Below are 20,137 nucleotides of genomic sequence, written 5' to 3' on the forward strand. Positions count from 1 at the left end.
CAGGCTCCCAAGTTCCCACGCGCACATGTTGACCTCTGAAATATTCATTAAAATAGGCTAATATTACAATATAATTAAATCAAAATAATATTATATATGTAATAGTCAATTGTATTATAGCAATATTGATCCACTAACAAGTCAGAAACGCGTGTTGGGTCTGTGCGTAAAATGTTGTCACAATCGGAATGTGCAATTTATTTCTACTGTGCGTGTTTCTGTCTGTATATATGAGACTGAGGTGTCATTTAATTCATTTGTAAATCCGTGTCACACTGGAGAGACTCTCGCCTACACCTCACTTGTAATAATTACAACTTTTGTTAGCGCTTTCAAACACATGCCCGCGGGTGTTACTGCGGATTTGATGCCTTGTACCCAAGCGCCATGTGGTCCTCTTTGATATACTGATTGTTAAACCCGGGAAAGCACGTCAATGAGCCGTGTCGAAATAATTTTAACCAAGAGCTCTCTACACTTCACTGGGTAACATTGGCCATCTGTCCGTTTCAATAGGCCTACATTTGATTTTTACACCCCATTATACTATTTACCCTCCGTATGACTATCTAGACGTCTTCTATGAATTGTCTTTGTATGACATTTATAACTTGTAAAGGCTAATCTACTGTATTTCAACAGTACAAGGCGCAAGGAAGCTCAGGGATTGGCTACCGGTGGCAATGGGAGGAGTGTAAAGTCATCTCGTATTCCTAACGATTTAAAAGTCGTCCAGAGACAGAAATGCCATATTGTGATTCTTCTTCAGAGACACAGCACAGAGAAATACTACTGTTCTTCTTGATTATTTACATCTGGACATTCTCTGACCTCTGGATGAATATGCTCGTTAAGCGTAAAGCAGCTTGTTGATTAACAAAGATGAAACCACTTGGGGAAAAAGAGAACCGAATCATTTACAGAATGGTGAGATTTGATCCTTTTAAGTGATTATATTCATCAGTACACCTATAATAGATATTAGTCAATCAAAATCGATTTTACCTAAAACATGTAGGCCTATTTTGTTGTTAGCTTGTTGACTGATATTGGAATAACAATGTGTTCCTAAAATGTACCAAAGTAACTAGTCCTACAATGTAAATAGATTTAGGTTTTAGGAGCCCTTACTGTTGTACAAAGTGACTGTTTCAGACACACTGGTTTACCAGAGACACTGGTCTAATCTCCCTGGTCTGATCTCCTTTCATCTTTCTCTTGTAGCTCCTCAAGCCTCAGGTGGAGAGACGTCGGAGAGAGAGAATGAACCACAGTCTGGAGAGCCTGAGAACCCTGCTGCTCCAGGGACCACTACATCAGGTATGAAGTTCACCTCTAACTTGACTCTGCTCTAAATGCAGCTCATACAGGTGTCAGCTCCTCTGAGAAGTGTCGCATGACTGCGCATTAATCTGCCCTCTCTTTCTCTCCAACAGGGTGTGACTCAGCGTAGAGTGGAGAAAGCTGAGATCCTGGAACACACTGTTCTCTTTCTCCAGAACACTGGAGATGTGGACAGGAAGAAAGGTGAAGATGGAGAAAAGCAACATCCCTTCCAGGATGGCTTCTCAGGCTGCCTGCAGAGAGCTGCACACTTCCTGGGGCAGGAAGGGGAGGGCCTGCAGCTGGAGGCAGCACTGAACTCTACTTTCTCTGCTCGGCTGAACAGCCATGCCTGTATGAACACCGAAGTTCCGGCTAAAGCCCACACTTCCATCTCTCTGCCAAATACAACGTGCCACCAGTCCTCACAGCTGATGAAGATACAGGAGTCCCACTCCAGACAACAGCTTTGTGAAGTATACAGGAGACATCTGTCTCATGCTCACAGAGCTCCACTCCAACATGGAGATCCCAAACCTCCCCAGGTGCCCCACAGACACGCTGACAAAGAAGCCCAATCCCAGAACCTCCCAGGCAGCCAGTCTGTGTGGAGGCCTTGGCCCTGATCTAGCAGAGGAGCCTGAATTGGGATAATGAACTGTAAAACAACTCTAATATCCTATGAACTGATAACCAGGATGCCACATCCTTTTCTGCTGAGGTTGCTATGTTGTTATTAATTTATGCAGTGTTGTGAACACCTGACTCAGAGACTCCATAGATTTGCAGTGATATGACAATGTTGTACTGCAAAGAAAATATAAATTCGAAATATTGTACAATTTCTCTATACTTTAGTATTATAACATGTACTATGTATAAGTTGTAGTACTCTGATATCTTGTCTATTTTTGCACATTAATTTATTCTGGGACTTGTTCCTTTGTTTTTCCAGATATATAGGCCTGTATGTTGAAATACAAATAGAAAACATTCCTTTAAAAGCATTGTCTCAATGGTATCTTAATCTGTAATGTATTAAAGTGTCAAATTTGATTTGGGTTATTGTTGTCATCTTCTTTCTCAGGCAGACATTCAATAATTAAATGACTTGTTTACCATTCAACCAACTCAAGGTGTCACGTTCTGATGCCAGTTAAAAGTACTGCAAAGTTTTCATAATGTTCATTTCATTGATAGCTGGCGTGTGTGTGTTTAAGTGAAAGGTGCGAAGAGACCACGCGCTTTAACACCTGTTACCTCCCGGTCAAGAAGAGCAAAGGGTTCAGAGACAGCGACCTCCAATCACACTTCAAACTCAAACGAAGGTTTTTAGGGCCTTCTTTTACAACCCGAGAGAATGCGGAATTGCGGACCATGGGGTTTCTCTCGACTTAGAAAAATTATGTCCTCCTCTACTTCTTGGAATTTGGAATGGATTATTCATTCACAGCATTTTGATCAGAGGTTCATGGTAAAATATTTATTTTTCCTTAATTGAAAAAAAAAACGTATTTTTTCATCCGAAGTATATTTTATATAGGCTTTATAACAAATTATGCCTAAAACGGCAGTGAGACAGCCTTGGTGTAAGGAAGGTTTACAACTATAGAACGATTTACTCTCAAATATCGAGAGTAACCTATAGTCTAAAAGCAAATTCCAACGTAATTAACATTCATTAATATTAGTAAGTCTGAGCTAATAATATTTAACAAATGTGGTTCATCATCAGTACAATTACAATGTGTGCAATTAAAAATAGTCTGACAAGATCCGATTAATTTAAGTCTGGGACGGAATACCTATTTCTTAAACAGTATATATATTTATCTATATCACCATATTATTCGGTTATTAGTATGTTCTGTGATGGAATATCAACTAATTCCAACAATATTATAAATTCACACCACCTTTATCAGCATGTGGCTCAATATAAGCCGCATTTTTTTATATAACCATTAACCTGAAATAGTTATATTGACAAGCCAAGAAAATGAGGAGACCAAAATCATATATGGTCCCTGATGTGATACACTGGGAAATTGTCCTGAGATTGTTCCCTTGGGAAAAGGTGTAGGATAGACACAGTTTGTTATTTATTACCTGTTAGAAATTGTACATCATTAGGCTAATACCGCCACCGACTGCCTGGTGGAGCATTCCCAGGTTCCCAGTTCTCACGCGCACACATTGACCTCTGAAATGTTAATTAACATAGGCTAATATAGAAATACAATTAAATCTAAATAATAGTGTAATATTCAATTGTATTAAAGCAATATTCATCCACTAACAAAGTCAGAAGCGCCTGTTGGTTCTGTGCGTAAAAGGTTGTGCCAATTGGAATGGGCAATACCTTGTGGCTGTGCGTGTGCCTGTCTGTGTTTGAGAGGCTGAGGTGTCACTTAATTCATTTGTAAATCCGTGTCACACTGTAGACTCGTCGACTCTCGCCTACACCTCCATTGTTATAATTACAATACGCGTGCCTTTTGTTAGTGCTTTAACACACGTGCCCAGGGGTTTTACTGCGGATGTGATGGACTCTACGGAAGCACCATGAGTTCTGATTTCATGGGGCGGCAGGGTAGCCTAGTGTTTAGAGCGTTGGACTAGTAACCGGAAGGTTGCAAGTTCAAACCCCCGACAAAAACTGTCGTTCTTCCCCTGAACAGGCAGTGCACCCACTGTTCCAAGACCGTCATTGAAAATAATAATTTGTTCTTTACTGACTTGCCTCGTAAAATAAATATACAAGTTGTTAAACCTGGGAGTCCATGAGAAAGCATGACAATGATCTGATTCAAACTAACTTAAACCAACTGCTTTCTTCACTTCACTGGGTTACATTGGACATCAGCCTGTTTCAATAGGCCTACAGATTGGTTTCAAAAGGCCTACAGATTGGTACACCACATTATGCTATTTCTCCTTCTTATGACATTCCTGACTTCCACGAATTCACTTATGGGACATATGACATTTATATACAGGCCACTCTACTGTATTTCAACAGTACAAGGCGTGTGCCGGGAAGCTCAGGGTTCGGCTACCGGTGGCAATGGGAGGAGTACAAAGTCACCTAGTATTCCTATGGACTTAAAAGTGGTTCAGAGACAGAATGCCAGATTCAGTGACACAGCACAGAGAAATACTACTGTTCTTCTTGATTATTTACATCTGGACATTCTCTGACCACTGGATGAAGGACAACAGCCGCTTGTTGATTAACAAAGATGAAACCACTTGGGGAAAAAGAGAACAGGAAAATTGACAGAATGGTAAGATTTTAACCTTTGTTGTGATTATATTTATCAGTATATCTGCAATACATATTCGTAAATCAAAATCGATTTGAATTAAAACATCTAGGCCTATTTTGTTGTAGGCTTTTTATTGAAATTGGAATAAAAATGTGTTCCTAAAATGTACCTATGGAGCTAGTCCTACCATGTACATAGATTTACGTTTTAGGAGCCCTTACTGTTGTACAAAGGGACTGTTTCAGACACACTGGTTTACCAGAGACACTGGTCTAATCTCCCTGGTCTGATCTCCTTTCATCTTTCTCTTGTAGCTCCTCAAGCCTCAGGTGGAGAGACATCGGAGAGAGAGAATGAATCACATTCTGGAGAGCCTGAGAACCCTGCTGCTGCAGGGACCACTACATCATGTATGAAGTTCACCTCTAACTTGACTCTGCTCCAAATGCAGCTCATACAGGTGTCAGCTCCTCTGAGAAGTGTAGCATGACTGTGCATTAATCTGCCCTCTCTTTCTCTCCAACAGGGTGTGACTCAGCGTAGAGTGGAGAAAGCTGAGATCCTGGAACACACTGTTCTCTTTCTCCAGAACACTGGAGATGGGGGCAGGAAGGGGAGGGCCTGCAGCTGGAGGCAGCACTGAACTCTACTTTCTCTGCTCTGCTGAACAGCCAAGCCTGTATGAACACCGAAGTTCCGGCTAAAGCCCACTCTTCCATCTCTCTGCCCAATACAATGTGCCACCAGTCCTCACACCTGATGAAGTTACAGGAGTCTCACTACAGACAACAGCTCTGTGAAGTCTACAGGAGACATCTGTCTCATACTCACAGAGCTCCACTCCGACATGGAGATCCCAAACCTCCCCAGGTGTCCCACAGACACGCTGACAAAGAAGCCCAATCCCAGAACCTCCCAGGCAGACAGTCTGTGTGGAGGCCTTGGCCCTGATCTAGCAGAGGAGCCTGATTTGGGATGTTGAACTATAAAACAACTCTAATATCCTATGAACTGATAACCAGGATGCCACATCCTTTTCTGCTGACACCGAAGCTTCCCATCATTAGCTCTGACAAATTGAAAACTTTAGTCATTGGCGACTCCATTACCCGCAGTATTAGACTTAAAACGAATCATCCAGCGATCATACACTGTTTACCAGGGGGCAGGGCTACCGACGTTAAGGCTAATCTGAAGATGGTGCTGGCTAAAGCTAAAACTGGCGAGTGTAGAGAGTATAGAGATATTGTTATCCACGTCGGCACCAACGATGTTAGGATGAAACAGTCAGAGATCACCAAGCGCAACATAGCTTCTGCGTGTAAATCAGCTAGAAAGATGTGTCGGCATCGAGTAATTGTCTCTGGCCCCCTCCCAGTTAGGGGGAGTGATTAGCTCTACAGCAAAGTCTCACAACTCAATCGCTGGTTGAAAACTGTTTTCTGCCCCTCCCAAAAGATAGAATTTGTAGATAATTGGCCCTCTTTCTGGGACTCACCCACAAACAGGACCAAGCCTGACCTGCTGAGGAGTGACGGACACCATCCTAGCTGGAGGGGTGCTCTCATCTTATCTACCAACATAGACAGGGCTCTAACTCCTCCAGCTCCACAATGAAATAGGGTGCAGGCCAGGCAGCAGGCTGTTAGCCAGCCTGCCAGCATAGTGGAGTCTGCCACTAGAACAGTCAGTGTAGTCAGCTCAGCTATCACCATTGAGACCGTGTCTGTGCCTCGACCTGGGATGGGCAAAAGTAAACATGGCGGTGTTCGCCTTAGCAATCTCACTAGGATAAATACCACCTCCATTCCTGTCATTATTGAAAGAGATCATGATACCTCACATCTCAAAATAGGGCTACTTAATGTTAGATCCCTTACTTCAAAGGCAATTATAGTCAATTAACTAATCACTGATCATAATCTTGATGTGATTGGCCTGACTGAAACATGGCTTAAGCCTGATGAATTTACTGTGTTAAATGAGGCCTCACCTCCTGGCTACACTAGTGACCATATCCCCCGTGCATCCCGCAAAGGCGGAGGTGTTGCTAACATTTACGATAGCAAATTTCAATTTACAAAAAATAAAATGACGTTTTCGTCTTTTGAGCTTCTTGTCATGAAATCTATGCAGCCGACTCAATCACTTTTTATAGCTACTGTTTACAGGCCTCCTGGGCCATATACAGCGTTCCTCACTGAGTTCCCTGAATTCCTATCGGACCTTGTAGTCATAGCAGATAATATTCTAATCTTTGGTGACTTTAATATTCACATGGAAAAGTCCACAGACCCACTCCAAAAGGCTTTCGGAGCCATCATCGACTCAGTGGGTTTTGTCCAACATGTCTCTGGACCCACTCACTGTCACAGTCATATGCTGGACCTAGTTTTGTCCCGTGGAATAAATGTTGTGGATCTTAATGTTTTTCCTCATAATCCTGGACTATCAGACCACCATTTTATTACGTTTGCAATTGCAACAAATAATCTGCTCAGACCCCAACCAAGGAACATAAAAAGTTGTGCTATAAATTCACAGACAACACAAAGATTCCTTGATGTCCTTCCAGATTCCCTCTGTCTACCCAAGGACGCCAGAGGACAAAAATCAGTTTACCACCTAACTGAGGAACTCAATTTAACCTTGCGCAATACCCTAGAAGCAGTTGCACACCTAAAAACTAAAAACATTTCTCATAAGAAACTAGCTCACTGGTACACAGAAAATACCCGAGCTCTGAAGCAAGCTTCCAGAAAATTGGAACGGAAATGGCGCCACACCAAACTGGAAGTCTTCCGACTAGCTTGGAAAGACAGTACCGTGCAGTACCGAAGAGCCCTTACTGCTGCTCGATCATCCTATTTTTCTAACTTAATTGAGGAAAATAAGAACAATCCGAAATTCCTTTTTGATAATGTCACAAAGCTAACTAAAAATCAGCATTCCCCAAGAGAGGATGACTTTCACTTTAGCAGTGATAAATTCATGAACTTCTTTGAAGAAAAGATTATGATTATTAGAAAGCAAATTACGGACTCCTCTTTAAATCTGCGTATTCCTTCAAAGCTCAGTTGTCCTGAGTCTGCACAACTCTGCCAGGACCTAGGATCAAGAGAGACGCTCAAGTATTTTAGTATTATATCTCTTGACACAATGATTAAAATAATCACGGCCTCGAAACCTTCAAGCTGCATACTGGACCCTATTCCAACTAAACTACTGAAAGAGCTGCTTCCTGTGCTTGGCCCTCCTATGTTGAACATAATAAATGGCTCTCTATCCACCAGATGTGTACCAAACACACTAAAAGTGGCAGTAATAAAACCTCTCTTGAAAAAGCCAAACCTTGACCCAGAAAATATAAAAAACTATCGGCCTATATCGAATCTTCCATTCCTCTCAAAATTTTTAGAAAAGGCTGTTGCGCAGCAACTCACTGCCTTCCTGAAGACAAACAATGTATACAAAATGCTTCAGTCTGGTTTTAGACCCCATCATAGCACTGAGACGGCACTTGTGAAGGTGGTAAATTACATTTTAATGGCATCGGACCGAGGCTCTGCATCTGTCCTCGTGCTCCTAGACCTTAGTGCTGCTTTTGATACCATCGATCACCACATTCTTTTGGAGCGATTGGAAACCCAAATTGGTCTACACGGACAAGTTCTGGCCTGGTTTAGATCTTATCTGTCCGAAAGATATCAGTTTGTCTCTGTGAATGGTTTGTCCTCTGACAAATCAACTGTAAATTTCGGTGTTCCTCAAGGTTCCGTTTTAGGACCACTATTGTTTTCACTATATATTTTACCTCTTGGGGATGTTATTCGAAAACATAATGTTAACTTTCACTGCTATGCGGATGACACACAGCTGTACATTTCAATGAAACATGGTGAAGCCCCAAAATTGCCCTTGCTAGAAGCATGTGTTTCAGACATAAGGAAGTGGATGGCTGCAAACTTTCTACTTTTAAACTCAAACAAAACAGAGATGCTTGTTCTAGGTCCCAAGAAACAAAGAGATCTTCTGTTGAGTCTGACAATTAATCTTAATGGTTGTACAGTCGTCTCAAATAAAACTGTGAAGGACCTCGGCGTTACTCCGGACCCTGATCTCACTTTTGAAGAACATATCAAGACCATTTCAAGGACAGCTTTTTTCCATCTACATAACATTGCAGAAATCTGAAACTTTCTGTCCAAAAATGATGCAGAAAAATTAATCCAAGCTTTTGTCACTTCTAGGTTAGACTACTGCAATGCTCTACTTTCCGGCTACCCGGATAAAGAACTAAATAAACTTCAGTTAGTGCTAAATACGGCTGCTAGAATCCTGACTAGAAAAAAATTGATCGTATTACTCCAATGCTAGCCTCTCTACACTGGCTTCCTGTCAAAGCAAGGGCTGATTTCAAGGTTTTACTGCTAACCTACAAAGCATTACATGGGCTTGCTCCTACCTATCTCTCTGATTTGGTCCTGCCGTACATACCTCCACGTACACTACGGTCACAAGACGCAGGCTTCCTAATTGTCCCTAGAATTTCTAAGCAAACAGCTGGAGGCAGGGCTTTCTCCTATAGAGCTCCATTTTTATGGAACGGTCTGCCTATCCATGTCAGAGACGCAAACTCGGTCTCAACCTTTAAGTCTTTACTGAAGACTCATCTCTTCAGTGGGTCATATGATTGAGTGTAGTCTGGCCCAGGAGTGGGAAGGTGAACGGAAAGGCTCTGGAGCAACGAACCGCCCTTGCTGTCTCTGCCTGGCCGGTTCCCCGCTTTCCACTGGGATTCTCTGCCTTAACCCTATTACAGGGTTTGAGTCACTGGCTTGCTGGGGCTCTCTCATGCCGTCCCTGGAAGGGGTGTGTCACCTGAGTGGGTTGATTCACTGATGTGGTCGTCCTGTCTGGGTTGGCGCCCCCCCTTGGGTTGTGCCATGGCGGAGATCTTTGTGGGCTATACTCAGCCTTGTCTCAGGATGGTAAGTTGGTGGTTGAAGATATCCCTCTAGTGGTGTGGGGGCTGTGCTTTGGCAAAGTGGGTGGGGTTATATCCTTCCTGTTTGGCCCTGTCCGGGGGTGTCCTCGGATGGGGCCACAGTGTCTCCTGACCCCTCCTGTCTCAGCCTCCAGTATTTATGCTGCAGTAGTTTATGTGTCGGGGGCTAGGGTCAGTTTGTTATATCTGGAGTACTTCTCCTGTCCTATTCGGTGTCCTGTGTGAATCTAAGTGTGCGTTCTCTAATTCTCTCCTTCTCTCTCTCTTTCTCTCTCTCGGAGGACCTGAGCCCTAGGACCATGCCCCAGGACTACCTGACATGACTCCTTGCTGTCCCCAGTCCACCTGGCCGTGCTGCTGCTCCAGTTTCAACTGTTCTGCCTTATTATTATTCAACCATGCTGGTCATTTATGAACATTTGAACATCTTGGCCATGTTCTGTTATAATCTCCACCCGGCACAGCCAGAAGAGGACTGGCCACCCCACATATGCTCTCTCTAATTCTCTCTTTCTTTCTCTCTCTCGGAGGACCTGAGCCCTAGGACCATGCCCCAGGACTACCTGACATGATGACTCCTTGCTGTCCCCAGTCCACCTGACCGTGCTGCTGCTCCAGTTTCAACTGTTCTGCCTTATTATTATTCGACCATGCTGGTCATTTATGAACATTTGAACATCTTGGCCATGTTCTGTTATAATCTCCACCTGGCACAGCCAGAAGAGGACTGGCCACCCCACATAGCCTGGTTCCTCTCTAGGTTTCTTCCTAGGTTTTGGCCTTTCCTAGCCAACGTACTTCTACACCTGCATTGCTTGCTGTTTGGGGTTTTAGGCTGGGTTTCTGTACAGCACTTTGAGATATCAGCTGATGTACGAAGGGCTATATAAATAAATTTGATTTGATTTGATTTGCTGAGGTTGCTATGTTGTTATTAATTTATGCAGTGTTGTGAACACCGGACTCAGAGACTCCATAGATTTGCAGTTATATGACAATGTTGTACTGCAAAAAAAATATCAATTTGAAATATTGTACAATTTCTCTATACTTTAGTATTACAACATGTACTATGTATAAGTTGTAGTACTCTGATATCTTCTCTATTTTTGCACATTAATTTATTCTGGGACTTGTTCCTATGTTTTTCCAGATATATAGGCCTGTATGTTGAAATACAAATATAACACATTCCTTTAAAAACATTTTCTCAATGGTATCTTAATCCGTAATGTATTAAAGTGTCAAATTTGATGTGGGTTATTGTTGTAATCTGCTTTCTCAGTCAGACATTCAATAATTAAATTACTTATTTACCATTCAACCAACTCAAGGTGTCACGTTCTGATGCCAGTTAAAAGTACTGCAAAGTTTTCATAGATTTTCATTTAATTGATAGCTGGCATGTGTGTGTTTAAGTGTAAGGTGCGAAGAGACCACGCGCTTTAACACCTGTTACCTCCCGGTCAAGAAGAGCAAAGGGTTCAGAGACAGCGACCTCCAATCACACTTCAAACTCAAACGAAGGTTTTTAGGGCCTTTTTTTACAACCCGAGAGAATGCGGAATGGCGAAAACAGGGGGTTTCTCTCGACTTAGAAAAATGATGTCCTCCTCTACTTCTTGGAATATAGGAATGAATCATTCATTCACAGCATTTTATTCAGAGGTTCATGGTAAAATATTTATTTTTCCTTCATTGAAAAAAACGTATTTTCTTATCCGAAGTATATTTTATATAGGCTTTAATACAAATTATGCCGAAAACAGCAGTGTGACGGCCTTGGTATAAGGAACGTTAACAACTATAGAACGATTTACTCTCAAATATCGAGAGTAACCTATAGTCTGAAAGCGAATTCCAACGTAATTAACATTCATTAATATTAGTAAGTCTAAGCTAATAATATTTAACAAATGTGGTTCATCATCAGTACAATTACAATGTGAAGGCTATTAAAAATAGTCTGACTAGATCCGATTAATTTAAGTCTGGGACGGAATACATATTTCTTAAACAGGATATATATTTATCTATATCACCATATTATTCGGTTATTAGAATGTTCTGTGATGGAATCTCAACTAATTCCAACAATATTATAAATTCACACTACCTTTATCAGACGAAGTACCTTTTACAGCATGTGGCTCAATATAGGCCGCGTTTTTTTAATATAACCATTAACGTGAAATAGTTATATTGACAAGCCAAGAAAATGAGGAGACCAAAATCATATATGGTCCCTGATGTGATACACTGGGAAATTGTCCTGAGATTGTTCCCTTGGGAAAAGGTGTAGGATAGACAACAGTTTGTTCTTTATTACCTGTTAGAAATTGTACATCATTAGGCAAATACCGCCACCGACTGCCTGGTGGAGCAATCCCAGGTTCCCAGTTCTCACGCGCACACATTGACCTCTGAAATGTTAATTAACATAGGCTAATATAACAATATAATTCAATCTAAATAATAGTGTAATAGTCAATTGTATTAAAACAATATTCATCCACTAACAAAGTCAGAAGCGCCTGTTGGTTCTGTGCGTAAAAGGTTGTGCCAATTGGAATGGGCAATACCTTGTGGCTGTGCGTGTGCCTGTCTGTGAGAGGTTGAGGTGTCACTTAATTCATTTGTAAATCCGTGTCACACTGGATACTCGTCGACTCTCGTCTACACCTCCATTGTTATAATTACAATACGCGTGCCTTTTGTTAGCGCTTTAACACACGTGCCCAGGGGTTTTACTGCGGATGTGATGGATTCTACGGAAGCACCATGAGGTCCTATTTCATGAGGCGGCAGGGTAGCCTAGTGTTTAGAGCTTTGGACTAGTAACCGGAAGGTTGCAAGTTCAAACCCCCGAGCTGACAAGGTACAAAACCGTCGTTCTGCCCATGAACAGGCAGTTAACCCACTGTTCCTAGACCGTCATTGAAAATACTAATTTGTTCTTTACTGACTTGCCTCGTAAAATAAATATACAAGTTGTTAAACCTGGGAGTCCATGAGAAAGCATGACAATGATCTGTGTCAAACTAACTTAAACCAACTACTTTCATCATTTCACTGGGTTACATTGGACATCAGCCTGTTTCAATAGGCCTACAGATTGGTTTCAATAGGCCTACAGATTGGTTTCAAAAGGCCTACAGATTGGTACACCCCATTATGCTATTTATCCTTCTTATGACATTCCTGATTTCCACGAATTCACTTATGGGACATATGACATTTATATACAGGCTACTCTACTGTATTTCAAAAGTACAAGGCATGTGCCGGGAAGCTCAGGGTTCGGCTACAGGTGGCAATGGGAGGAGTACAAAGTCACCTCATATTCCTATGGACTTAAAAGTGGTTCAGAGACAGAATGCCAGATTCAGTGACACAGCACAGAGAAATACTACTGTTCCTCTTGATTATTCACATCTGGACATTCTCTGACCTCTGGATGAAGGACAACAGCAGCTTGTTGATTAACAAAGATGAAACCACTTGGGGAAAAAGAGAACAGGAAAATTGACAGAATGGTAAGATTTTAACCTTTGTTGTGATTATATTTATCAGTATATCTGCAATACATATTCGTAAATAAAAATCGATTTGAATTAAAACATCTAGGCCAATTTTGTTGTTGGCTTTTTATTTAAATTGGAATAAAAATGTGTTCCTAAAATGTACCTATGGAGCTAGTCCTACCATGTACATAGATTTACATTTTAGGAGCCCTTACTGTTGTACAAAGTGACTGTTTCAGATACACTGGTTTACCAGAGACACTGGTCTAATCTCCCTGGTCTGATCTCCTTTCATCTTTCTCTTGTAGCTCCTCAAGCCTCAGGTGGAGAGACTTTGGAGAGGGAGAATGAACCACAGTCTGGAGAGCCTGAGAACCCTGCTGCTCCAGGGACCACTACATCAGGTATGAAGTTCACCTCTAACTTGACTCTGCTCTAAATGCAGCTCATACAGGTGTCAGCTCCTCTGAGAAGTATAGCATGACTGTGCATTAATCTGCCCTCTCTTTCTCTCCAACAGGGTGTGACTCAGCGTAGAGTGGAGAAAGCTGAGATCCTGGAACACACTGTTCTCTTTCTCCAGAACACTAGAGATGGGGACAGGAAGAAAGGCAAAGATGGAGAAAAGCAACATCCCTTCCAGGATGGCTTCTCAGGCTGCCTGCAAAGAGCTGCACACTTCGAGATTAGCCTACAGTCTAGAAGCATCTTCCAATGTAATTAAGATTCATTAATATTTGTAAGACTACGCAAATAATATTTAACAAATGTGGTTCATCATCAGTAAATAACAATGTGTGCCTATTTAAAAGTGGTCATAAATAAGTAATCTGTCCAGATCTTATTATTTTAAGTCTGGGACAGAAGTCACATTTCTTAGACAGGATAGCTTGTTATTTATATCCCCAAATGATTCGGTTATTAGAAATGTTCTGTGATGGAATTTACCTTGACCTTTTGCTAACACTCATATACACAGCGCCTTACAATAGTGAGTGAATACATTTTTATATTTTTGAATACATGTCCCCCGTGAGAATCGAACCAGCAACCTTCGCATTCCAAATGCCATTGTCTATCAATTTAGCCACACGTGAAATCAATACCTTCAAAAATTTGGTTAATTTACTCTAACTTTATAAGACAAAGTACCATTTACAGCACGTGGCTCAATATATAGTCCCCATTTTTTACAACTTTGATCCTGAAATAGTTCTATTGACAAGCCAAGAAAATGAGGAGACCAAATTAATCTTTGGTCCCTGATGAGAAACACTGGGAAATTGTCCTGAGATAATTTATCTTGGGAGAAGGGATAGGATAGACAACAGTTTGTTCTTCATTACCTGTTAGAATTTGTACATAATTTAATGAAAGCCGCCATCGAATGTCTAGTGCATTCCCAGGCTCCCAAGTTCCCACGCGCACATGTTGACCTCTGAAATATTCATTAAAATAGGCTAATATTACAATATAATTAAATCAAAAGAAATTATATATGTAATAGTCAATTGTATTAAAGCAATATTGATCCACTAACAAGTCAGAAACGCGTGTTGGGTCTTTGCGTAAAATGTTGTCACAATCGGAATGTGCAATTTATTTTTGCTGTGCGTGTTTCTGTCTGTATTTATAAGACTGAGGTGTCATTTAATTCATTTGTAAATCCGTGTCACACTGGAGAGACTCTCGCCTACACCTCACTTGTAATAATTACAACTTTTGTTAGCGCTTTCAAACACATGCCCGCGGGTGTTACTGCGGATTTGATGCCTTGTACCCAAGCGCCATGTGGTCCTCTTTGATATACTGATTGTTAAACCCGGGAAAGCACGTCAATGAGCCGTGTCGAAATCATTTTAACCAACAGCTCTCTACACTTCACTGGGTAACATTGGCCATCTGTCCGTTTCAATAGGCCTAGATTTTTACACCCCATTATACTATTTACCCTCCGTATGACTATCTAGACGTCTTCTATGAATTGTCTTTGTATGACATTTATAACTTGTAATGGCTAATCTAATGTATTTCAACAGTACAAGGCGCGAGGAAGCTCAGGGATTGGCTACCGGTGGCAATGGGAGGAGTGTAAAGTCATCTCGTATTCCTAACGATTTAAAAGTCGTCCAGAGACAGAAATGCCATATTGTGATTCTTCTTCAGAGACACAGCACAGAGAAATACTACTGTTCTTCTTGATTATTTACATCTGGACATTCTCTGACCTCTGGATGAATATGCTCGTTAAGCGTAAAGCAGCTTGTTGATTTAACAAAGATGAAACCACTTGGGGAAAAAGAGAACAGAATCATTTACAGAATGGTGAGATTTGATCCTTTTAAGTGATTATATTCATCAGTACATCTATAATAGATATTAGTCAATCAAAATCGATTTTACCTAAAACATGTAGGCCTATTTTGTTGTTAGTTTGTTGACTGATATTGGAATAACAATGTGTTCCTAAAATGTACCAAAGTAACTAGTCCTACAATGTAAATAGATTTAGGTTTTAGGAGCCCTTACTGTTGTACAAAGTGACTGTTTCAGACACACTGGTTTACCAGAGACACTGGTCTAATCTCCCTGGTCTGATCTCCTTTCATCTTTCTCTTGTAGCTCCTCAAGCCTCAGGTGGAGAGGCGTCGGAGAGAGAGAATGAACCACAGTCTGGAGAGCCTGAGAACCCTGCTGCTCCAGGGACCACTACATCATGTATGAAGTTCACTTCTAACTTGACTCTGCTCTAAATGCAGCTCATACAGGTGTCAGCTCCTCTGAGAAGTGTAGCATGACTGTGTATTAATCTGCCCTCTCTTTCTCTCCAACAGGGTGTGACTCAGCGTAGAGTGGAGAAAGCTGAGATCCTGGAACACACTGTTCTCTTTCTCCAGAACACTGGTGATGTGGACAGGAAGAAAGATGAAGATGGAGAAAATCAACATTCCTTCCAGGATGGCTTCTCAGGCTGCCTGCAGAGAGCTGCACACTTCCTGGGGCAGGAAGGGGAGGGCCTGCAGCTGGAGGCAGCACTGAACTCTACTTTCTTTGCTCGGCTGAACAGCCATGCCTGTATGAACACCGAAGTTCCGGCTAAAGCCCACTCTTCCATCTCTCTGCCCAATACAACGTGCCACCAGTCCTCACACCTGATGAAGATACAGGAGTCCCACTACAGACAACAGCTTTGTGAAGTATACAGGAGACATCTATCTCATGCTCACAGAGCTCCACTCCAACATGGAGATCCCAAACCTCCCCAGGTGCCCCACAGACACGCTGACAAAGAAGCCCAATCCCAGAACCTCCCAGGCAGCCAGTCTGTGTGGAGGCCTTGGCCCTGATCTAGCAGAGGAGCCTGAATTGGGATAATGAACTGTAAAACAACTCTAATATCCTATGAACTGATAACCAGGATGCCACATCCTTTTCTGCTGAGGTTGCTATGGTGTTATTAATTTATGCAGTGTTGTGAACACCTGACTCAGGGACTCCATAGATTTGCAGTGATATGACAATGTTGTACTGCAAAGAATATATCAATTCGAAATATTGTACAATTTCTCTATACTTTAATATTACAACATGTACTATGTATTAGTTGTAGTACTCTGATATCTTGTCTCTTTTTGCACATTAATTTATTCTGGGACTTGTTCCTTTGTTTTTCCAGATATATAGGCCTGTATGTTGAAATACAAATAAAACACATTCCTTTAAAAACTTTGTCTCAATTGTATCTTAATCTGTGATGTATTAAAGTGTCAAATTTGATTTGGGTTATTGTTGTCATCTGCTTTCTCAGGCAGACATTCAATAATTAAATTACTTATTTACCATTCAACCAACTCAAGGTGTCACGTTCTGATGCCAGTTAAAAGTACTGCAAAGATTTCATAGATTTTCATTTAATTGATAGCTGGCATGTGTGTGTTTAAGTGTAAGGTGCGAAGAGACCACGCGCTTTAACACCTGTTACCTCCCGGTCAAGAAGAGCAAAGGGTTCAGAGACAGCGACCTCCAATTACACTTCAAACTCAAACGAAGGTTTTTAGGGCATTTTTTTACAACCCGAGAGAATGCGGAATGGCGGAAACAGGGGGTTTCTCTCGACTTAGAAAAATGATGTCCTCCTCTACTTCTTGGAATTTGGAATGGATTATTCATTCACAGCATTTTGATCAGAGGTTCATGGTAAAATATTTATTTTTCCTTAATTGAAAAAAACGTATTTTTTCATCCGAAGTATATTTTATATAGGCTTTATAACAAATTATGCCTAAAACGGCATTGAGACAGCCTTGGTGTAAGGAACGTTTACAACTATAGAACGATTTACTCTCAAATATCGAGAGTAGCCTATAGTCTGTAAGCGAATTCCAACGTAATTAACATTCATTAATATTAGTAAGTCTCAGCTAATAATATTTAACTGGTTCATCATCAGTACAATTACAATGTGAAGGCTATTAAAAATAGTCTGACTAGATCCGATTAATTTAAGTCTGGGACGGAATACCTATTTCTTAAACAGTATATATATTTATCTATATCACCATATTATTCGGTTATTAGAATGTTCTGTGATGGAATCTCAACTAATTCCAACAATATTATAAATTCACACTACCTTTATCAGACGAAGTACCTTTTACAGCATGTGGCTCAATATAGGCCGCATTTTTTTTTAATATAACCATTAACGTGAAATAGTTATATTGACAAGCCAAGAAAATGAGGAGACCAAAATCATATATACACTGGGAAATTGTCCTGAGATTGTTCCCTTGGGAAAAGGTGTAGGATAGACAACAGTTTGTTCTTTATTACCTGTTAGAAATTGTACATCATTAGGCAAATACCGCCTCCGACTGCCTGGTGGAGCATTCCCAGGTTCCCAGTTCTCACGCGCACACATTGACCTCTGAAATGTTAATTAACATAGGCTAATATAGAAATATAATTGAATCTAAATAATAGTGTAACAGTCAATTGTATTAAAGCAATATTCATCCACTAACAAAGTCAGAAGCGCCTGTTGGTTCTGTGTGTAAAAGGTTTTGCCAATTGGAATGGGCAATACCTTGTGGCTGTGCGTGTGCCTGTCTGTGTTTGAGAGGCTGAGGTGTCACTTAATTCACTTGTAAATCCGTGTCACACTGGAGACTCGTCGACTCTCGCCTACACCTCCATTGTTATAATTACAATACGCGTGCCTTTTGTTAGCGCTTTAACACACGTGCCCAGGGGTTTTACTGCGGATGTGATGGATTCTACGGAAGCACCATGAGGTCCTATTTGATATACAAGTTGTTAAACCTGGGACACTGTGAGAAAGCATGACAATGATCTGTGTCAAACTAACTTAAACCAACTGCTTTCATCATTTCACTGGGTTACATTGGACATCAGCCTGTTTCAATAGGCCTACAGATTTGTTTCAATAGGCCTACAGATTGGTTTCAATAGGCCTACAGATTGGTACACCACATTATGCTATTTCTCCTTCTTATGACTATCCTGACTTCCACGAATTCACTTTGTATGACATTTATAATTTATACAGGCTACTCTACTGTATTTCAACAGTACAAGGCATGTGCCGGGAAGCTCAGGGTTCGGCTACCGGTGGCAATGGGAGGAGTACAAAGTCACCTCGTATTCCTATGGACTTAAAAGTGGTTCAGAGACAGAATGCCAGATTCAGTGACACAGCACAGAGAAATACTACTGTTCCTCTTGATTATTTACATCTGGACATTCTCTGACCTCTGGATGAAGGACAACAGCCGCTTGTTGATTAACAAACACGAAACCACTTGGGGAAAAAGAGAACAGGAAAATTGTCAGAATGGTAAGAATGTAACCTTTGTTGTGATTATATTTATCAGTATATCTGCAATACATATTCGGAAATCAAAATCGATTTGAACTAAAACATCTAGGCCTATTTTGTTGTTAGCTTTTTATTTAACTTGGAATAACAATTTGTTCCTAAAATGCACCCATGGAGCTAGTCCTACCATGTACATAGATTTCGGTTTTAGGAGCCCTTACTGTTGTACAAAGTGACTGTTTCAGACACACTGGTTTACCAGAGACACTGGTCTAATCTCCCTGGTCTGATCTCCTTTCATCTTTCTCTTGTAGCTCCTCAAGCCTCAGGTGGAGAGACTTTGGAGAGGGAGAATGAACCACAGTCTGGAGAGCCTGAGAAATCTGCTGCTGCAGGGACCACTACATCAGGTATGAAGTTCACCTCTAACTTGACTCTGCTCTAAATGCAGCTCATACAGGTGTCAGCTCCTCTGAGAAGTGTAGCATGACTGTGCATTAATCTGCCCTCTCTTTCTCTCCAACAGGGTGTAACTCAGCGTAGAGTGGAGAAAGCTGAGATCCTGGAACACACTGTTCTCTTTCTCCAGAACACTGGAGATGTGGACAGGAAGAAAGGTGAAGATGGAGAAAAGCAACATTCCTTCCAGGATGGCTTCTCAGGCTGCCTGCAGAGAGCTGCACACTTCCTGGGGAAGGAAGGGGAGGGCCTGCAGCTGGAGGCAGCACTGAACTCTACTTTCTCTGCTCGCCTGAACAGCCATGCTTGTATGAACACCGAAGTTCCGGCTAAAGCCCACTCTTCCATCTCTCTGCCCAATACAATGTGCCACCAGTCCTCACACCTGATGAAGATACAGGAGTCCCACTCCAGACAACAGCTTTGTGAAGTATACAGGAAACATCTGTCTCATGCTCACAGAGCTCCACTCCAACATGGAGATCCCAAACCTCCCCAGGTGCCCCACAGACACGCTGACAAAGAAGCCCAATCCCAGAACCTCCCAGGCAGCCAGTCTGTGTGGAGGCCTTGGCCCTGATCTAGCAGAGGAGCAAATGTACATTCTGTAAATATTGACTCCACCATCACAATATGTACTAGCATTGAGATGCAGTGCTCAAGACCGCTCCGTCACTCGGGAGCCCGAAGAAAGAAAGGCCTAACTTAGTCTGAT

The sequence above is a fragment of the Oncorhynchus masou genome, chromosome 8 (assembly GCF_036934945.1).
Source record: "Oncorhynchus masou masou isolate Uvic2021 chromosome 8, UVic_Omas_1.1, whole genome shotgun sequence".
Lineage (NCBI taxonomy): Eukaryota > Metazoa > Chordata > Actinopteri > Salmoniformes > Salmonidae > Oncorhynchus > Oncorhynchus masou.